We start from the raw sequence: 15,771 nt of genomic DNA on the forward strand, positions 1-15,771 counted from the left end.
ATAACCCTAAAATGAAACTTAACCTACCCTAACCATAACACTAAGCTAACCATACCCTAACCCTAACCATAAACCTTAACATAACACTATTTTAACCCTAACCCTAAAATGAACTCTAACCTTAACCCTAAACCAAACCATATACATACACTTTACACTAACCCTAACCCTAACCCTAAAAATAATACTAACTGAAACTCCAAACGTAACCCTAATGCTAAACCTCACCCTTAACACTAAATCTAACACTAACCCTAACCCTTAAACAAACCCAATCCTTGCACTAAACTAAATTCTAACCCTAATACTAACCGTAACAGTAACCCTAAACCTAACCCTAACCCAAACACAAACCCTAACACTAACCCTAATACTAACACAAAACCTAAACCTAATTTTAACCATGACACTAACAGTAACCCTAACACACACCTAACCCTAATTATAACACTAACTTTAACCTAACCCCATCCCTAACACTAACTTAACCCTAATCCTAAAATAACACTAAAACTAAACTTAACTTTAACCCTAATCTTATCCCTAACACTAACTCTAACCCTAACCCTTATTCTAAATGTAAGTCTAACACAAATTCTAACCCTAAACATAAACCTAACCTAACCCTAAATCTAACCCTAACCCTAACCTGAATTGTAACCACAACTGAAATTATAACCCTAATCCTAATGATAACACAAACCCTAATCCTAATCATAACACTAACCTTAAACCTATCCCTTAGACTTTCCCTTACATTAGCCCTATCCCTTACTTTAACCCAAACACTAACTCTAAGTGTAACCGTAAACCAAATTCTAAATTGTTTTGTAAAGAGAGAGAATTTTCTTAATATTTATTTTCTAGTTTTTGTCGGACAAAACATCTCTGTTTATATGTGTTGCTGAGGATCGAACCAGGGCTATACACATGCCAGGTGATCGCACTACCACTTGAGCCACATTCTCAGCCCCCTAACTTTTACCCTAAATCTAATCCTAACTCTAACACTAACACTGACCCAAAGCCTAACACTAACTCTAACCCTAAAAGTAATCCCAATCCTAAAACTAACCCTAAACCTAACCGTAAACATTACCCTTAATCTAACCCTAACTCTAACCATAACCCTAATCTTACTCTTACCCTAATGTTAAACCTAACCCTAGTTATAACGCTAACACAAATCCTAACCATAACTCTAACACTAACACTAACCTTAACCCTAGAACAAAACCTAACCCTAACACTAGTCTGTACCCTAACACTATCTTAAACCTAACTCTAACCCAAAACCTAACCCTAACACTAAACCTAACAAAAACTCTAACACTAACCCCAACCCTAACCCTAACACAAACTCTAACACTATCCCTAACTCTAACCCTAATCCTAACCCTAAACCTAACCCTTACAGTAACCCTATCCCTAACCCTTACCCTAACACTAATTCTAACCGTAAATCTAACCCTAAACCTAACACTTACTCTAACCACAATACTTACACTAACACCAACCCTAATCATAAACCTAACCATAAAACTAACCTTAACCCTAACTCTAACCCTAACATTATCCTTAACACTAACCATAAACCTATTCATAAATAAAACTCCAACACAAACACTTACCATAATCTACTCCTAACCCTTACTCAGATACTAAAACTAACCTCAACCCTTACCCTAACCCTAAACTAATATTAACCCTAACCTAAACTCATCCCTAATGCTAAATTTAACCCTAGCACAAACCCCAACCATTACCTAACCATAACCCTAAAACTAACCCTAACACTAAATCTAACTCTAACTTTAATCCTAAATATGACTCTAAAACTAATCATAACACTAATCTTAACCCTAAACATAACTGAAACCCTAACAAAAATGCTTACCCAAACACTGACTCTAACCTAAATCTACCTTCAAACCTAACCAGAAACCTAATCATAACCCTAACTCTTACCCTAATCTTAATCCTAAACCTAACCCTAACCCTAGCAAAAAGCTTACCGTTAACCTAACAGTAACCCTAAACCTAACTTAACCTGAACCCGAACACAATCCCTAAACCTAACACATCCTAAACCTAATCATAACACTAACTGTAACTCTAAGCCTAATACTGCCAATAACCCTAAACCTAAACATAACCCTAATACATCCCCAAACCAAACCCTAAACCTAACCCTTAACCTAAAACAAATCCTAACTCTAACCCTAACACTAACCCTAAACCTAACCCTAATAAAAACTCTAACACTAAACCTAAACCCAAAACACATAGTAACCATTAAAATAACCCTAACCCTAACCTAATCCTAACCTAACCCTAACATAAATATAACCCTAAACATACACCTATTCCTAACTTTAACCTTAAAACTAACCTTAAACCTAACACTACCCTAACCCTAACTCTAACACAAATGCTTACCCTAAACCGAACTGTAATTCTAAACCTAACCCTGACTTGAACCCTAACACTAACCCTAAACCTAACACACATCCTATCCCTAACCATAGCCCTCATCAAAACTCTAATTCTAATCTTGTTTTTAACCCTAAACCTAACCCTAAGCCTTACCCTAACTGCAAACCTAGCCCTGACCCTAAGACAAACCCTAACTCTAACCCTAACACTAACCGTAAACCTAACGCTAACCCGGACTCTAACACTAACCCTAACATAATCCTAACCTAACCCTAAAATAACCATAACTCTAAAGCTATATCTAACCCTATCCCTAACCATAAAACTAACCTTAACCTCAACCATATTCCTAACAGTAACCCTAAACTGAACCCTAATAATAACATTAACCCAAACCCCTAAATAAACCTAAGCCTAAACCTGACCGTAACTTTAACCCTAACCATAACCCTTACACTAACCCAACCCCATCAGTTACCCTAACACTATCCCCAATTCTAAACGTAATGCAAACACGAACCCTATCCCTAAACCTAACACTAATTCTAAACTTAACCCTAAACCTAACCCTAACCCTAACACAAAAACTAAACCTAATCCTATAACCAAGTCTAACCCTAACTCTAACCCTAACACTAACCCTGAAGCTAACCCTACTCTAACACTAACACTAACCATAACCTTAACCCTAACCCTAACACTAACACTAACCCTAGACCTAACTCTAACCCTAACCATAATATGAACCCTAACCCTAACCCTGACACTGTCTAAACCTTTCACTAACTTTAACACTATCCTTAACACAAACCCTACTCTAACCCAAATACTAACACCAAATCTACACCTAAACCTAACCCTAACACTCACGCAAAACTAACCCTAAAATGAACCCTAACACTAACCCTAAAACTAACCATAACCGTAACATAACCCTAACCTTAACCCTAATACTAAACTTAAACTTATCCTTAGCCCTATCCCTAATACTAATCATAATGATAACCTTAACCCTTACACTAACCCTAACTCTAACACAAAGTTTAAAACTAACACCTATCCTAACCCAAACACTAACCTACACTTAACCCTAACGCTAACACTAACACTAACCCTCACCCTAACCCTCACCATAACCATAATACTAACCCTAAACCTAATGCTGAAACTAACACTAACCCACACATATTTTTAAACCAAACACTATTCCTAACCCTAACCCTAACACTAACACTAACTCTAACCTTAACCTTAAAATCAATTCTAAATCTCTCAAACTAACATTATGTCGAACCTCATTACTAAACCAAACTCTAATCCTAACCCTAACACTAACCCGAAACCTAACACTAACCCTAAACTAACACTAAGGCTAATAGTAACATAACCCTACTCTAACCCTAGTAGAAAACCTAACACTAACCATAACCTTAACTGTAACACTAACTCTAACACTAACTGTAACACAAAACCTAACACTAACACTAATCCTGACACAAACCCTAATCCTAAAGATAACTGTAAAATTAAAACTAACCCTAACCCTAACACAAACCCAAAACCAAAACCTAACACTAAACCTAACCCTAAAACTAACCGCAACACTAAACCTAATACTAACCCTAAACCTAAACCTAAACCTAACTGTAACCCTAAACCTAAAAATAACCCTAACACTAACACAAACCCTAACACTAACTCTGACCCCAAAAAGTAAACCTAACCGTAAACCTTAATTTTACACTGAACCTTAACTTAACCCGAAGACTAACACTAACCCTAACCATAACACTAACCCTAACACTGGCCCTAAACCTAATCTAATCATAACCATAACCAAAACACTAATTTTAATCATAACACTATCCCAAATCTAACCCTAAATCTATCCATAATGCTAACCCTAACACTAAACCTAAACCTAATCCTAAGGCTAACCCTAACACTAACCCTATCCCTTAACCTAACCTTTACATAGCATTAAACTGAAACCTAATCCTAACCCTTACACTAACCCTAAACCTTTCCCTAACCCCAACACTAGTGCAAAACCTAACCCTAACCTAACACTAACACTAACCATAAACCTCACTCTAAATCTAACCCTAGCACGAACCCTAACACAAACACTAACCCTAACAATAACACAAACACTAACCCTAATGCAAACCTAACACTAACACTAACCCTACCCCTAACACTAATCCTACCTCTAAACCTAAACTAACTTTTTTGTAACACTAAACCTAACCGAAATTCTAAACCTAATACTAACCCTGACCCTATCCAAAACCCAAACCCTAACACTAACCTTAACCCTAACCCTAACACTAAACTTAACCCTAATTTTAAACCTAACCCTAGCCCTTATCCTAAACTTAACCCTAATCCTAACCCTAACATTAACACTCACCCTAACCCTAATGCTAGTCATAACTGAATCACAATCCTAAACTAACACTTACCCAAACACAAACCCTAACCATAACTATAAAAGTAAACCTAACTCAAACAATAACCCTAACTCTAACCTCAACACTAATCATAAACTGAAGACAAATCCTAACCCAAACCATAATTCTAAACTTAACATAACTGTAACCCTAACCCTTATCTAGCCCAAAACCTAACCCTAAACATAACACTAACCCTAACCCTAATGCTACCCCTAACATGAACCCTAATTCCAAATCTAAGCCTATCACTGACCCTAAACTTTAACAGACACCTTATCCTAAAACAAACCCTAACCTAACATTAACCCTAACCCTAACACAAACCCTAACCCTGTTACCCTAATACTTACACTAAAAGTAACATTTATCCAAATCCTAAACTTTACTCTTAAACTAACCCTATTACTTACCCAAACCCTAATCCTAAACCTTACCATAACACTAACTCTAACACTAAACTTTATATGTAAACATAACCCTAACACTAAACCTAACTCTTAAACTAACCCTAACACTTCACATAACTGAAATCCTAACACGTACCATGACACAAATCTAGCCATAACCCTAAATCTAAAACTAACACTTACCCTAAACCAATCCCTATTTGTTACTCTACAGCTAAACCTAACACTAACCATAAAACTTACCCTAAATCCTTTCCTGAACCTAACACTAACCCTTACTCTAACTCTAACCCTATCCATAACACTAACTCTAAATCTAAAACTAACCATAACACTAACCCTAAAGCTAACACTAAGCCTAACCCTAAGCCTAAGATGAAACTGAAGCCCAACCCTAACACTAAGCCTAAACATAGCCCAAACCTTAACCCTAAACCAACCCCAACCCAATCAATAACACTAATCCTAACCCTAACACTAACCATAACCCTAACCCTAACCCTAACACTAGCCCTAATGTAAACCCCAAAACTAACACTATTTGAACAATAACCCTAATCCTAACCTTAACCCTAACACTATCACTAATCATAAACCTAATCCTTACCCTAAAACTGACCCAAACCTAACCCTAACCCTAACACTAACCGTAATGTAAACCCCCAAACTAACACTATTTGAACAATAACCCTAATTCTAACCTTAACCCTAAAACTATCACTAATCATAAACCTAATCCTTACCCTAACACTAACCCTAAACCTAACACCAAAACTAAACCTAACCCTAACCCTAATATAAATCGTAACCCCAACACTAACCCTAAACCTAACACAAATTCTAACCCTAATCCTAACCCTAACCCTAACACAAACCCTCACCCTAAACCTTCCTATAAAAGTAACCATAAAATTAACCTTAAGCCTAAAACTAACACTAAACCTAAACCCAACACTAATCGTATCACTAATTCTAACCATAACCACAAAAATAAACCTAACATAAAGCCTAACTCAAACCCTAACACTAAAACTAACATTAACCCTAATCCTAACTCTAAACCTAACTCTAAAATTAACCCTAAACCTAACCCTAATTTTAATTCTTAGCCTAAATCTAACACTAACCATAACAATAAAAATAACACTAATCTGCTCTAATGCCATCCATTTCCAACCAAATTCTATTATTTTTTCATTTTTAATGCAGAGTAATACTCCATTGTGTATAAATGCCACATTTTTTTATCCATTCGTCTATTGAAGGGCATTAGAGTAGATTATGCTAAGCGAAGCTAGCCAAGCCCTAAAAAACAAATGCCAAATGTCTTCTTTGATATAAGGAAAGTAACTAAGAACAAACTAGGGAAGAAGAGCAACATTAAACAAGGAGGAGAGGTGCGAGGGAAATGGAGAGAGAAGGGAAATTGCATGGAAATTGAAGGAGACCCTCAGGGTTATACAAAATTACATACAAGAGAAAGTGAGGGGAAAGGGAAAAATAATACAAGGGGGAGGAATGAATTACAGTAGTGGGGGTAGAGAGAGAAGAGGGGAGGGAGGGGAGGGGAGGGGGGATAGTAGAGGATAAGAAAGGCAGCAGAATACAACAGACATGAGTATATCAATATGTAAATCAATGGAAGTGTAACTGATGTGATTCTGCAAGCTGTATATGGGGTAAAATGGGAGTTCATAACCCACTTGAATCAAAATGTGAAATATGATATGTCAAGAATTATGTAAAGTTTTGAACAACCAACAATAAAAAAAATAAAATAACACTAATCTTACACCTAACACTAACCATAAGACTAACTCTAACTCTAACCCTAACACTAACGTTAAACCTATTCCTAACCATAACACTAAACCCTAACACTAACTCTAATGCAAAAACTAAAACTAAACCTAACCCTAATCTTAACCCTAACACTCATGCTAAACCTAATTGTTACACTAACAGTAACAGTGACCCTAATGTATTCTGGAACCTAACACTAAACCTAAGCCTCAACCTAACTCAAACCCTAACACTAACCCTAAACTCTAACTGAACACAAAATTAAACACTAACATTAACCCTAACCCTAATGCTAATCCTAATCATAACTCCAGGCCTAACAAAAACCATAACCCTAACCCTAACCCTATCTTCAATCCTAACCCTAACCCTTACCAAAACACTAACCCTAAAACTAACCCGATCACTCAACCCTAACTCTAACCCTAACCCTAACTGTAATACTAACCTCAACCTAACTTTATACCTAACACCAAATCTAAATCTATTCATAACCCTAACCTTATTCTCAAAATTAACCCTAACAGTAATACTAAGTCTAAACTTAACAAAAACCCCAATTTTAACATTAATCCTAAGCCTAACACTAAGACGAAACTTAACCCTAAAACTAACACTAACCTGGACCCTAACACTAACCTAACATTAACACTAACCATAACTCTAACCCTAACAGAAACAATAAAACTAACCCTAACCCTAACCCTAACACTAACCTTAACGGGAACCCTAACATTAACACTAATCCTAACAGTAACCAAAAAGATAAGGGTAAACATAAAAGTAATCCTTACCCTAACCCTAACACAAACCCTAACCCAAACCCTAACACTAAATCTAACCCTAAACCTAACCCTAACACTAAACCTAACATTAACACAAAAGCTAACTCTAATTCAAACCCTAACACTAACTATATCCCTAACCCTAATGCTAAATATAACACTATAACTAAGCCTAAACTTAATTTGAAACTAACCCTAAATCTTTCTCTAAACATAAAACTACTGCTAACCCTAACCCAACCCTAACACTAACCCTATCTTAAACCTAATCCTAACCCTAACTGTAACTCTAACACTAACCCTAACGCAAACCCGAACAATAAAATTAACCCTTAAACTAACACTAATCTTACCTGTAACCCTATCCTTACACTAAACCTAAACCTAACCCTAAAACAAACCCTAACCCTAACCTTAACCCTAAACCAACCCTAAACCTAAACCTAACCCTAAAATTAATCCTAACACTAACAGTAACCCTAATCCTAAAAAAAAACTTAAAACAATCCCTAACACTAACCCTATCAAAAATACTAACCCTAACCATATCATTAACTCAAACCCTAACACAAATCCTAACCTTAACTAACCCTAATACTAACCCTAACACTAAACCTAACCCTAACCATAGCCCTAATCAAAAACCTAATCCTAACCATAATCCTAACCCTAACCCTAACATTAAACCTAACACTAACACTAACTAATAATAACCTAATACTATCTCTAACACAAACTCTAACCATGACCCAACCCTAACATTAGAAATAACTCTAACCCAAACCTAAAACTAACCCTAACTGTAACCTTAAAACTAACACTAACCCTAACCCCAAACCTAACCCTAACTCTAACACAAACACTAACCCTAAGCCTAATACTAACCCTAAATTTAACCCTAACCCTATAAAGAACCCTAAACCTAATCCTAAACCTAACACTAACCCTAAAACTAAATATAAACTTTAAAATAACTCTAACCCTAAAAATAACAAAAACCTAAACCTAACCATAACACTAATTTTAACAATAACCTAAACCTAACCCTAACCCTCACACTAAACCTAAACCTATCTATAATTCTAAACCAAAACCTATGTCTAACTCTAATTCAAACCTAACACTAACCCTAACCCTAAATCTAAGACTAAATCTAACCTTAATGCTAACCCTGACACTAACCCTAACTTTAACCCTAAACTAAATAGTAATCCTAAACTTAATTCCTAACACAAAACCTAACTCTACCATAAACCCTAAACCTAAAAATAACAATAAACCTTACTCTAACCCTAATTTAACATTAACACTAACAAAAACCCTAAAACAAACACAAAACCTAAGCCTAAACTACATCCTAACACTAACCCTAACAATTACAATAATACTAACTCTAACCTAACCTTAACTGTAACCCTAACCCTATTTCTAACCCTAACAAGAAACCCTAGCCCTAACCCTAAACCTAACAAAAAAACCTTACCCTAACACTAATCCTTTCCCTATAACTAACCCTAAACCTAACCCTAACCGTAATACTGACCATAAGCCTAACACAATCCTAAATGTGAACCATAACCCTAACCTAAACCTAACCCTAACCCTAACCATAACCTATACGTTACTCTAACCCTAATCTTAAAACTAGCCTTAAAACTAACATTAAACCTAAAACTAATGATAACCCCAAAAGTAACCCTAACCCAAAACTAACCCTAAATTTAACCCTAACAAAAACCTTAACAGTAACCTACTCCAAACCTAATCCTAACCCTAACCCTAACCTGAATCCTATCTGTAACTGTAACCCTAAACCTTTCCTGAACCCTCACCCTAATAGAAACTATAACACAAAGTCTAACAGTAACCTTGACCCTAACACAAAGTCTAACAGTAACCTTGACCCTAATCCTAACCCTAATCCAACCCTAACCCTAACACTAACTGTATCCCTAACATAACCCTTACCCTTACACTTACGCTAACCCTAATCCTAACCCTAGCACTAACCCTAACTCTAAACCTAACACTAATTGTAACACTAACACTAACCCTAACACTATACTTAATGCAATTCCTAACACTAACACTTAATCTAACTCTACTCCTAAACATAATCCTAACAGTAACCCTAACCCCAACCCTAATTCTAAATCTGATACTAACTCTAAACTTATACCTAAACCTATTACTAACCATAAGCCTAATTTTAAACCTAACCCTAACCCAACACTAACCCTAATTCTAAACATTACTTAACAGTAACACTAACTCTAACCCTAAATCTAACCACAAAATTAACACTAACCCTAACCCTAACTCTTAACCTAACACTAACCCTAACTCTAAACCTACCAATAATACTAAACGTAAAACAAACCCTAACCCTAACCATAACACTAACCCTCACCCTTCACCTAAGATTAACACTAATCCTAACCCTAACCCTAACACTATCCAAAACCACTTACCCTAAACCAAACCCAATCACTAACAGTAACCTGAATTCTAAACCTTACCCTAATACTCACCCTAACACTCAAGCTAAACCTAAACCTAATACGAATCCTAAACTTAACCCTAAAACTAACCCTAACCATAAACCTAAACCTAATCCTACACCAAGCTCTTATCAAAACTCTAAACATAATCCTAACACTAACAATAACCCTAACACTAACCCTAACACTAACATTAACCCTAACCCTAACCTTAAAACTAACCGTAACTTAACTCTAAACCTAACCCTAATCTGAAATGTAAGCCGAATTCTAATTATAACCCTAACCCTAACACAAAACCTAACACTTATCCTAAAACTAAGTCTAACCCTAACAATAACCCTAGCACTAATCATAACACAAACCCTAACACTAAACCTAACCCTAACCTTAAACATAAATGTAAAAATTCCCCTAATCATAAACTTAACCTGAGCATGAACCCTAACCATAACCCTAAACCTAACACTAACACTAAACTTAAACCTAATACTAACTCTAAAACTTACCTTTTTCCTAATCTTAACCCTAAACCTAACCCTAATTCTAAACCTAATACTAATTCTAACCCTAACCCTAACACTAATCCTATTTCTAAAGTTTACCCTAACCCTAACCCGAACCCTAAACCAAACCATAACACTAAACCTAACCCAAGCCTAAGCCTAACCCTTACCTAACCGTAATTTAACCCTAACACTTATTTTAACACTAACCCTAATACTAACCCGAACTCAAACCCTTTACCTATCACTTACCCTCACCCTAATCTTAACGCTAAACCTAACACTAATGCTAAACTAACCTTAAGGCTAACACTAACTCTCACCATAACATTAATTCTAACCCTAAAAGTAACCCTAAGAGTAATGCGAACTCTAACCCTAAACTTTAATCAAACCATAAACCTGTCTGTAATTCTAAACCTAACTCTAACCCTAACACTAAAACTAAACCTCATCTTAAATTTAAAACTAACCCTACCACTAACCGTAATGCTAACCATAACCCTAAAACTAATGCTAACACTTACCATAACCCTTACTCTTAACATAACAAAAAACCTCACACTAACTTAACCCTAACAATAAATCTAACTGTAAACATCACCCTAAACAGACTAACTCTAACCTGAATTTTTTAACTATCACTAACCCTAACCGTATTGCTAACTCTAAACCTAACACTAACTCTAACCCTAACGCTAATACCAATCCTAAATTTAACCCTAACCCTAACTCTAACCATAACACAAACCCTTACCCTAAACATAAGCTTAACTCTAACACTAACCCTAACATTTAATCTAAACGTAATCCTACCTGTAATTTTAACCCTAACTCTAACCCTAACACAAATCCTAACCCTAACGCTAACCCTAATCCTAACTTTAAAACTAACCCTAACACTAAGCCTAAAACTAATCCTAACCCTAACATAACACTACCACTAACCTTAATGGTAACACAAACCCTAAAACAAAACCTAAATCTAACCCTGATCATAACCTTAAACATTACCATAACCCTCAACTTAACCAGAATACTAACCCTAACAATAACCCAAAAACTTACCCAAACCCTAACCCAAACCTAACCCTAACATTAACACTAACCCAAACACTAAGGCGAAATATAACCCTAACCCTGACAATAATCCTAAACCTAAACCTAGACCTAAGCCTAACCCTAGTACTAACACTAACCCTAAACCTAACACTAACACCCAAATTACCCTTTCACCTAACCGTAGTCATTATTGTAAACCTAACCATAATCATAACAATAACACAAATCTTAACACTAACCCTAACCCTTACAGTAACCCTACCCTCAAATATAACCCTATCAATAACCCTAACCCTAAACCTAACCCTAAACCTAATAGTAATTTTAACTCTAACATTAACTGTTACCTTAAAACAATCCTTAAGCCTAACCCAAACCTTAAACCTAACAGTAACAGTAACCCTAACAGTAACCCTAACCATAACCCTAATTCTAAGCATAATTCTATGTGAAACCCTAACACTAAACCTAACAATAATAAAATCCCTAACCCTAACACTAAACCTAACACAAATCCTAACTGTAATACTAACACTAACCATAAAAATAACCATAAAACTAACCCTACCTTAACCATTTAACTTTCCATTATCATAACCCAAAACCTAACCCTAACCCTAAATTAACACAATCACTAAACCTAAAACTAACACTAATCCTAACCTAAACATTAACCCTAACACTAACCCTAACTCTAAAAATATCACTAACCCTATCCAAACCATAATCTTATGACTAAACCTAAACCTAACGCTAACCCTAACAGTAACCCGAAACCTATTCCTAAACCTAACAGTATCCATAACCCTTACCATAAAAAGAACACTAACACTAACCCTAACACTAACCCTAGCTCTAATCCTACCCCTACCCTAAGCCTATCCCTAATACTAACGAGAAACATAACCATAACTTTAACCCTAACACTAACCCTAAACATAACCCTACCCCTATCCCTAAGCCTTTCCCTAACACTAACCCAAAACATAACCATACCCCTAACCCTAACACTAATCCAAGCCCTAAGAGTAAACCTAACACTAACTCTATTTCTGAACCTAACACTAACCCGAACACGAAGCCTAATGCAAACCCTAAAACTAACACTAATCTTAATCCTAACTGTAACACTAACACTAACTCTAAACCTAACCCAAAAGCCAATCCATACACTAACCCTGACACTAAATATAACCCTAAACCTAAACTTAACACTAACTCTAACACTAACTCTAAACCTAAACCTAACTCTAACCCTAAAACTAAAACTAACCCTAACCCTACCACAAACCCTATCACTTAACCTAACACTAACCCCAACCCCAACCTTAACCCAAATTATAACACTAACACTGCACCTAACCCTAATCCTAATAGTAAACTTAACACTAAAACTAAAAATCAACCTTACCATAACTATTACAATAACCGTAAATCTTATCCAAACATGAACACTAACACTAACCAAAACCCTATTTCACTAACCTAACACTAACCCTAACCCTAACCATAACCCTTGCCCTGAAACTGACCCTAACACTAACCCTTCCACTAACCCTAACCCTAACACAAACCCTAACACTAATTCTAAACGTAACCCTATTGCTAACCCTAACACTAAACCTATCCATAACCCTAACCCTAATCCTAACTCTAACCCTAACATCGAACCTAAACCTACCCCTAACACTATCACTATTGCTAACCCTAACCTTAACCATAACACTAACACTAATCCTAACCATAAGCCTAGCCCTAACCCTAAACGTAAGAAGAACTCTAACCCTAACCCTAAAACTAATCTTAAACCTAACCCTATCTGTAACCTAACAATAATCCTAAAGCTAAGCGTAACACTAAAACTAAAATAAACCCTAAACCTAACCCTAACACTAACTCTAAGCCACCCCTAAACCTAACACAAACACTAACCCGAACACTAACCCTAACACAAAATCTAACACTATCACTAACTCTAACCCTAACCCTAATACTACACGTAACACTTATCTAAAACTAAACATACCCTAACCTTAAAACAAACTCTAAGACTCAAACTAACACCAACACAAACCTTAACCATAAACTTAACATTCATCATAAACCTATCTCTTAACCTAACCCTAATCTGAAGTAAAACTGTAACCCTAACTGTAACACTAACCCTAACACAAAACCAAAGTCTAATAATAACCCTATCCCTAAACCTAATACTAACCCTAATACTAACCTTAACACTAACACTAAGTCTAATCATAACACTAACCCTAACACTATCCCTGAACCTAATCCTAACCCTAATGCTACCCCTAAAACTTACACTACACCTACTGTAATGCTAATTCTAACAATAACACTAACTCTAACCGAACCCTAATACTAACCCTAAATCTATACCTAACCCTAACAATAACCCTAACAATACCTCTAACCCTAACCTTAAACTAAACAAAAACCCTATCTCTAACCCTAAAATTAACCCTAAAAAAACTCTAACCATAAATCAAACCCTAACACTTAAACTAACCCTAACTCTAACATTAACCTCAACATTACACTAACACTAACTGTAAACCTAAACCTAACACTAACCCTAACACTAACACTAACCTTAACCCTACCTATAACCCAAACACAAACCCTAACCATAAACCTAACTCTAACTCTAAAAATGTCCCTAAACCTACCCCTAAACCTAACACTAACTATTAACTTAACCCTAAACCAAAATGTAACCCTAACATTAAACCTAACCCAAACTCAAAGGCAAACGGTAACCATAACCCTAACACTAACCCTAACCCTAAATGAAAACCTAAACCTAACCCTATCCCTAACACTAACCCTAAACCTAAACCTCACCCTATCCCTAACAATAACCCGCAAACTAACCTTAAACCTAACCCTAATCATTATTGTTAACCTAACCCTAACACTAACCCTAAACCTAATACTAACCCTATCAGTAACCATAACCTTAACTCAAACCCAAACCCAAACACTAACACTAACACTAATCCAAACACTAAACCTAAAACTAAATCTAACCGTAATCATTACCCTAACCAGAACACTAAACCTTACCATAACCCTAACCGTAACAATAACCCTAACTATAAATCTAAATAACCCTAACTATAACCATAACCCTAATTCAAATACTAACGTAAACCTAACACTAACCCTAAAACTAATCTTAACCCTAACCATAATGCTAACGCTAACACTAACTTTTAACGTAACCTTAACACTAACTCTATCTCTAAATCTACCCCTAACCATAACAATAATACTACCCCTATCCTTAAAACTAAACCTCAAACTATCCTTAATTAAACTATTGCTAATCCTAACAGTAACACTAACCCTAATTCTAACCCTAACCTTAACCGTAACACGAACCATAATTCTAACCCTAACTCAAACCCTAAACCTAACAAAACGCTAACCCAAATACTAATCCTAAACCTAACCCTAACCTTAACACTAACCCTAAGACAAACTCTAACTCTAAACCTAACAATAACCCTTACCCAACCCTAACACTAAACCTAAAACTAACCCTCTCACTAACCCTAGTGCAATCCCACACACTAACACTATACCTAACCCTAATCCTACATGTATCCCTATTCTTTTTTTTCCAGTAACAATACACATTTTAATATTTATTAAATATATCTTTTTCCTATAAAATTTCCTTTCATATATAAAACTCATAATGAATCACAAATAAACACAGGAAAATACTGTCTCTATTCACAGAGATTATAACATGAGGTTCCAAAACCCCGGACATAGTTTACAACACCATT

Source organism: Ictidomys tridecemlineatus, chromosome 4 (genome assembly GCF_052094955.1).
Source record: "Ictidomys tridecemlineatus isolate mIctTri1 chromosome 4, mIctTri1.hap1, whole genome shotgun sequence".
Lineage (NCBI taxonomy): Eukaryota > Metazoa > Chordata > Mammalia > Rodentia > Sciuridae > Ictidomys > Ictidomys tridecemlineatus.